The sequence below is a fragment of the Camellia sinensis genome, chromosome 7 (genome assembly GCF_055761805.1).
Source record: "Camellia sinensis isolate YWXY chromosome 7, ASM5576180v1, whole genome shotgun sequence".
Classification (NCBI taxonomy): domain Eukaryota; kingdom Viridiplantae; phylum Streptophyta; class Magnoliopsida; order Ericales; family Theaceae; genus Camellia; species Camellia sinensis.
The window spans coordinates 174000639-174009226 of record NC_138967.1 but is presented as its reverse complement, the minus strand read 5'-3'; positions in this window follow the sequence as shown (position 1 = coordinate 174009226).

The window sequence follows — 8588 nt, the reverse complement described above, 5'->3', positions numbered from 1 at the left end:
TATATTCACGTCTTGTGTCTTTATTTTATGTTCACTTGAGAGGTACAAATGAAGAAGATGGAAACTTTACTCTTCTATCTTATGTGAAAGGTAATGGTATTCAGTTTGATATCTCCACTTTATCACGAATTATTGGAGTTGAGGAAGGGGATATACATATTCATTTTCAAAGTGAGTTTGACCTACTTGATATTAGGGTTGTGCAGCGGATCAGCCGACCCGCCATAACCGCCTGACCCGACCCGACCCGAAGCCAAATGGATGGATGCGTGGTGTGTGGCGGACGGGTGCGGGCCCAATAATTCATGTTTCTCGGGTTCGGGTCGGGTGGTGGGTGATCCACCATTTCACCCCGCAAACCCGACCCGCCTGTCCTTTTTTTCCCCCTTCATTTTTCCCCCCAATTTTATACACGGTCAGGCCCCTTTTGCTTAAAAGCCCTAATTTCTTTCTTCACAGACCAACACGCTGAGACGGTGAGACTCTATCTCTCATCTCTGTCTCTCTCTCTCTCTCTCCCCTACCGTCCGATGGTAACTGCCGGTCGACGATCTACACTAAACGACCGACGATCTACACTTCTGAACGACGATTTGCTTGCACTAAACAACGATCGATTTGCTTGCACTGAACGACGATCGATCTACTACACTGAGGTATCTCTCTCCCTCTCTCTCTAGATAGAAGATTTACAGTACCTCTCTCTGTATATATAATATATATTGAGTTGATTGATCGTATGAAAATCTTCGTATATCTTCGTATACAGATACCTGTCTCTGTATATAATTTACAGATACCTCTCTCTGTTTTTTTCCCCCTTTGATTGAGGGTTTGATGTATATATTGAATTCTGATGTATATTATTGATTGAAGGTTGATGGTTTGATCATATTGAGTTTTTTTTTAAGACTAGTGTTTGATTGAGGGTTTGATGTATGTATTGAGTTTTTTTTTTTTTTTTTCCTGAGTATTTGACTGATATCTTCAAACTAGAAATAGGCCATCTCTTCAAAGGACCTTGTTTGGTGGTAGTGAACTTGTCTAGCTCTGATATCTTTCTATGTTAATTTGTATTTTGTTTTTTCAAGCTAGTAACTTTGAATAACCCATTCTCAATTATGTGAGAGATTATAAAAACAAAAATGAGTTGAAGGTCTGAAAGCAGATAATGGTTAATTGATAATTGATTGTGTTAAATTTCTGAGTATTTGACTCTGTTAAAGTTATGACCTAATTCTGTTTGTTTGTGTTGAATTTTGTAATTGGTTAATTGAAAATGAACATCACTGATAAGTGGTTAATTGGTTAATTGGTTAATTGAATTTTATAATTCTGTTTGATTCTATTTGATTGGGTTTATTTTCTTTCAAGCTTTTTCAAGCCTAATTTCCAGCGGTGAGTGCTTTCATTCTCAGATTCTTATCTTGCAAGCTTGCCTTCATTAAATTAACGTCTACTTCCAGGACAAAGACGTAATCTTATCTATTTGAATCCAGGTTTTGGAGCTTGAATCTGTTGGTAAAATGAGCCAAGTGAATATCTATGTATTCTGTTGATTGCAAAAAGCAAAAAAACATGTGTGTTTTGTTGTTATATTATTTGTGTCATTTTTAGATTATTAATGCTTAAGCAAACAACTTAAAGAGGGATGATTTTCCCCCATTTTAATATCATTGTCAACTATACTTCAATAGAACCAGATAGCAAGTCGGGGTTATCCAAAAACTGCTTCATGAATGGCTTTCTTTCTTTATGAAGCACTTGTGTAGGGATCGAAAGATTTAATAATATTACCAAAAGATTTCGGTTATTTTAATGATGGTGGTCTTTTAGTTCATTTCAAAATCATGTTCTTTTTGTGTTACAGCATTGGCACCGAACTTACTAGAGATGATCGTAAGAAGTAGTACTCTAGTTTTGGCTTGCTGTAAGCTTTTGCTCAAGCTTATTTATATTCCAACTTTTGATGTTATAGACATTTCTCAGTTTTGTTTTGATAATGATTTAATTGTGTGAAACAGTTACCCATATGGTCATGAAGAGCTTGCTGTCTGCGAGGATATAGATTAGGTTCCTTTCTTTTACTAGTAAGAGTTCAATTACATATATGATGGTTTTGCTTTTGATTTTGGTCTATGCCATATAGAATTTAGCCTTTTTGAGGTTTGAGTTAAATGCTTTTTGATGTATTTTTCTTGTTGTCAAGGCAGTTGATTTATTGTGCCAAGAAGTAAAAATTCTAAGGGCTTGCAAAGACCTCACCCTTTAACAAGTAAAAGAAAAGAGAAGAACATTCTGATTAAAACAATGTGTGATGCATGAAGACAATTTTTTTTATTTATTTTTTTTTTTTTGTATGTTGAAAATTTGTAAAATTTCAAACCGCCAAACCGATTCGCATCCATCCGCCAATCCGCCAAATCCGCACCGTCGGATTGGTGGACGGATGCTGATTGATTTTCTCCAATCCACCAATTTGGCGGACGGATGGCGGATTGGAGGTTTCGTGGCCGTAACCGATCCGCGCCCACCCCTACTTGATATTGTTGATAATATCAATGAAATATATACTACTATTTGTGAGAACAGATTTACTAAGAGTAATTTACAAGCAAAACATTTGAAATCCCACATTCGGATTTTGCATCGGTGGATAGTAGAAAATGTCACTCCAAAAAAAGGACATTTTGATGTTGTTCCATATTTTAATGCTTATTTGCTATACTATTTTAAAGTTGGCCAAAAATTGGATTTGTACTACATAATAATGAAAGGAATAATGGTAGCAAATCTTGGTCAATTCATTGGCCGGTCACTACCTTTTGGGGCACTGCTCATTAAAATTTTCAAACATTTTAAGATCCGTCTTGTAGGTGAAGCAGAGACTAAAATCTCTTCGGCCATTTCGGAGTACACACTGACCTATGCTAGTGAAGCTGATAATTTAATGGAAAGTCTTAATGCACATGTTCCACCAGATGATGCTCCGGAAGATCCTCATGACAATGCGATGCCATCAACTGAACAACCTCGAAGATGAATGACATGATCAGCGCATTCAATGGAAACAACAAATAGCTAATCAGGTCAGTGCATTGGGTACTCAATTCGATGCATTTTCCACTACTCAGAACTCATTAATTCAACAATTTGGTGAGTTCCGTTTGGACACCGAAAGACGTCATCAAGTGGCAAGCAATCGCATGGATCAAATTGAGCATCGCGTAAATGACATATATTAGCACCACTTCCCTTCACCACCACCAGACAATGACTTTTGATGTGTTTTGATGAGAGGTTAGATGAGAAGAAAAATTATGAAGTTTTTGTTTGTTCTCAGAATGTACTATTACATGAAGTATTTTCATTGTTTTGTTTTTTTGGAACAACTTTTTATATTTTGCTGGGACATTTTGCTTTATGAATGTAATGGTTCTCCCTTTTAGAACATATTGAACAATTTTATTTGCTAGTAATAATGTAAACATGAGTATTTTATAAATATTTGTGAGCAGGTTTTCAAAATATTTGCGAACATGTTTTTTTTTTTTTTTAAAAGTATACAAACAAAATTGATAGATATTTGAGCTGTGAATCACACTTTTAAAAAGTACGTTCATGTAAAATTTAAATTTGACAATCTCTGTACAAAAAATTTAATTTGTTTTGTGTGTTGCTATCACTTTTATTTTCAAAGTTGATTTGGAATAAGGGTGTAGCGATCCCAGTTTCAATCCTTTTTTCATGTTTTGCCACTTCGACTGGGCCGGTCGTGGATCAAGCTACCCGGTCAGCTTGCGGGGGTCGAGGGGGCAACGCCCCTTGGCAGGTCTGAGGGCAGCGCCCTGGCAGGGTCGAGGGGCAGCGCCCTCGAAGCAAAAATGCAAAATGCATTCGAAGTTGCTTGTCCACTCGAGGGGGCGTTTATGCGCTCGAGCGGAGAATGTTTTGTTTCAGAAGTTTGACCTGTCTGTAAAAGTACTGGATTAGTGTATTTGACGCTTGAGCAGGACTTTCCACGCTCGAGCGGACCATGTTATATCAGTTCGTGAATCTGATATTTCAGATCACTTTTTCAGTCTTCTCTCTCTCTAAAACTCTCTAGAATTTCAAATCGGGAGCTTCTCTCTCTAGAAGTCATCTTCTCTCTTTGATTTCTCCAAATCCATTGGGATTTAGACCTAAGTTCTTCACCGAAGTTGGTTATCATCTCGAGGGCTTCGTTGTGTGAGGTGAAGATCGAGTTTTGACATCGTTGATTTTGAGGGTTTCATCTCATTTCTTTTTCAAAACTTGAGGTAGGAATTTTCTTAGAGTTATATATATATTTGCAAGATTTATATGATTTTCGAAATCATCTTTTGATAGGTTTGAAAATTGATTGTTGATTCAAGAAGTTGAGCAATTTTAAAAGTGTGTTTGTCTCTTGTTCTTTTAAAATGATCTTATGGGTTTTGATCTTCGTGGATTGAAGAAAGATAATTTTAGAAAGTTTTCTTTCAAAGGATTTGAGTTGAATAGTTTTGGTGAGAAAACCTAAAATTTGAAATTTTTTTAAAAGAGACTGAAAATCTATGAATGTTATTATTGTATTTATTTTGTGTGTCAAAATAAATGGATGTTTGAAAAATTTCTTATCTATACAATATATTAAGCAAAAAGGGGTTTTTAACTCCAAGAAGCCTTGTGGGAGCTCCAATCTCCCAATCTAAATTTCATGATTTTTTGATTTAAAAAAAAAAAACCTTAGCATTTATTGACTTCTCCCAACCCTCAAGTCTTACCCTCATAATAACACTTTAATGCATTAAGAACAAGCATAAAAAAATTCTTTGAAATCCAACACATGTGAATTCCTTAAAAAGTCCTAACACATATGATTATTATCCCTCATCATAACACTTTAATGCATTAAGAACAAGTATAAAAAAAATTTCTTAAAAAGTCCAACAAATATGATTATTATCAAAATATTAAACTTTAATATAATATAATAAAAAAAAGGACATTTAATTCCTTAAAAAGTCTAACACATATGATTATTATCAAAATATTAAATTTTAATATAATATAAAAAAGGAAAAAAAAGGCATTTAAAAAAAAAGAAATTTAAAAATCGCAATTCACATATATAAATAATTGTAAACACAATCCGTGCATAGCACGGGTGATATGCTAGTTTATATTTATATAAATGATGAATTTCAGGGAATACGAGAATTGTTGTTCATTTTGGAAATTATTGTTCAAAACGTTGAAATAGTCTTGAAATGACTAATTGTTGAGGATACTTGAGAAGAGATAATTGTGTTATTCCTTGGATGATGAATTGGAATAAAAGTATTTATATTCATCTTATGTTATTGGCATAACAATTCATTTGATTACATTAAATTTTGAAAGTTGATTTGAAAACTTGCATTGAGAAAAGAATGTTGAAAAACAAGTTTTCATGAAATGGTTTTGGGGTAAATATGTTGGTAAGTCTTGATAGGTAGTGCAGATGATATTGAATAAGTTAGCCTGAGAGTCCGAGATGAAAGACCGAAAACCTACGTGGATAGGTGTCGAGCCTCCCAGTTAATACCGATAAAAATGACGATTTGGAAGTACTTGTATAGTCTACTGACATAGGGATTACCAGAGTCGTATTTACCACCCTTGAAATAAATTGTTAAGTTTTGAACAATTGAAATTGCATGACATCATTGAGCATGATAGTTTTTAAAAGATGAAAATGTGATTTATCTTCAAAAGGGGGCATAGCATGGCATGTGCATTTCATCTCTTGAGACTTGTATAAAATGTTTATACTTTATTAAGGATTTCCTACTAGGCTTTATGCTCACCCTATGGGATTTTTGTGCAGGAAAAGATGTGGTGATGCCACCTAACTAAAGACGAGAAAATGTGTGTTGAGAGTACAAAACTCTTATTTTGCTATGACTCTGTGTGTAAGCAAAGGGTTGTATGTATGTGGGTTTGAATAATCGTTTTGTGTAACCAGGCTCAAGCCTTGGAAACTTGTAAGCCCTTGGGGGTATTTATTTGTTTATTTACTTGTTGTTGGATTAATGTATTGTTGCATGAGGAATTATTGTATCATGTAATGTAAGTTTGGAGATTTATATTCGGTTATCCTTGAAGTAGCCATGATTGTTGTATTATCATCTGGGCTAGAAATTTGAGGCGTTACAACTTGGTATCAGAGCTACCGAGTTTGAATACTTGGAGCTCATGGGAAGTGGTTATTGTTCATTTAGCATGTTTAGAAAGTGTTATGCATTTTGTGACTATGTGATAACATGCTTATGTGACTAAATGGGTATGGGATTGGACTTTTAGGATGTTGTTTGCACTTGTTAAATTCCTTGAGGTCTCATTAGAAGGGTATTTGATCAATACTCGTTCTACTAAGAATTCTTAGTTTTTCGTGGGACGGATTTCATCCTAAAAGAATAATCCGTATGTGTTTACATGACTAAGTGCTTATGTGGAGTGAAATTGAATTGTGTATATGGTAGAGAAATATATAGAATTATTGTGGTCGAATGTGTGAGTCAAGTTACGAGCACATATGAGTTAATGTGCTAAATTATTTCTCTTGTGTCTTTTATTAGGATGTCAAGAAGGGGTCAAGTCCGTGGTGGTAGAAACGGGAGGCGTGGTAGGGCTCGCCGAGGTGTGCATGAGGTACCGATCCATAGGGTTTCGGTGCAAAAAGAAGGGTTCGGCCAAGATAATATGGCCAAGCAAGCAGGCCAAACTAATGTGGTCGAGCAGGTTGGACAAACGGGTCAAACTACAATGGGGGCCGTAGCTTGAGAAATGGCAGGGGCTTTAAGAGAGTCTATGAACTTGTTGAGGGCGGAGAATCAAGTCCCAAAGAACACCGCGGAGTCAAGGGCGAGTTTCCTTACTAGAGAGTTCTTGCAGGCCAAACCAGATAAGTTCCATGGTGGCCCCGAGCCCAAGAAAGCGGATGAGTAGCTTGAACAAACTGTGAAGACATTTGAGATGCTTCACATTGAAGATAGTGAACTAAGAGTGACTCTAGTGAGTTACTACTTTAAGGGAGACGCGTGTCAATAGTGGAAATATGCCAAGGGTAGAGTGGAGTCGACATGGGAAGCCTTTGCGGTTGCTTTCCAAAATAAGTACATACCTCCCATTGCTAGGGAGAGATTGAGGCAAGAGTTTAAAGACCCCAAACAACTCGACATGCCTGTGGCCGAGTTTGAGGCGGTCTTCTCTAGTTTGTCCAGATTTGCACTAGAGTTGCTGGCAATGGAAGAGCACTGTTGCATTGAATTTGAAAAGAAATTGAAAACAAAAATTATGTTCAAGCTTGTCGGAAATATGATTCGGGAATATGACCGTCTTGTGGAGACGGCAAAACACGTAGAAATTTCCATACAAGCCGAGGAGGAGAGGCTTCGGAGTTCAAGGTCTAGGGGCCAAGAGTCTCAAGGAGACTATAGGCAGAACAAGAAGAGCAGGAACACCTATCCATCCCAGTCCCAACCACAGCAGTCTAGATCCACTTTTCCTTTGCCTAGTGCGGGTTTGGGAAAAAGTGCATTGAGTAGCTTCTCGTGTTTCAAGTGTGGCCAACCTGGGTCACAAATCCTTCTCATGCCCACAAAAGAGAGAAATGCAGTTAATGTTACCACCACCTAACTGATCTCAAAATCAGTCTTAGTTTCAGAATAAAGGTCAAGGGTTTAATTGTTATCAGTGTGGTCAACCGGGGCACATGAAGAGAACTTGCCCACAGTTGGGAGGCGCATCTAGCGCATCAGGGTCGAGGTAGACTCAGAGCCACCAGTAGGCTCAATCAGTCCAAGTTTCGTGAGTTAATCAGGGAGCCACTTCAGCTCAGTCAGTACAACAGGCCTATGCTCCGAGAGGGGAGCAAGTTAACCAGAGGCCATAGGGGTGTGTGTATGCTGTTACCGTGCCAGAGTAGTTGCTAGAATCCTCAGTTGTGAGAGGTATTTTTGTTATGTATAATTCTTCAGCTAATGTATTGATAGACACAGGTGCATCTCATTCATTTATATCTACTACATTTGCTTCTGTATTGGGGTTAGAGGTAGTACAGTTAGTGCCTTCACGCAGAACAGAGTCACCTGTTGGGGGCACAGTTGATTTAGACTAGGGTTGTCGTGATTATGAAATAGAAGTTGCCGGGCGTCGACTTCCGTTTGCTTTTGTGTTGCTAGATATGTTAAGTTTTGATGTCATTTTAGGCAGGACTGGTTGTGTTCTTACCAAGCTGTGATTGATTGTTACCGTCAGAGAGTTACGGTGTGCACTTCAAGCGGTGATCGTTTCTATTTTCTAGGGAACCGAGTTGATAGAGCCTTGTCGCCAGTTGTTGACCCTCGTAGTAAAGCAAACTTAGTGGCCTTCTTGCAACTCTCTTGGATAATGAGAGTGACGGGGTTTGTGTTGAGTTACTAAGGGCAGTTTGTGAATACCCAGATGTCTTTTCAGAAAATCTTACTAGTTTACCACCTCACCGGGAGATCGAGTTCTCCATTGAATTGGTGCCTGGCATGGCACCGATTTCCATGTCACCG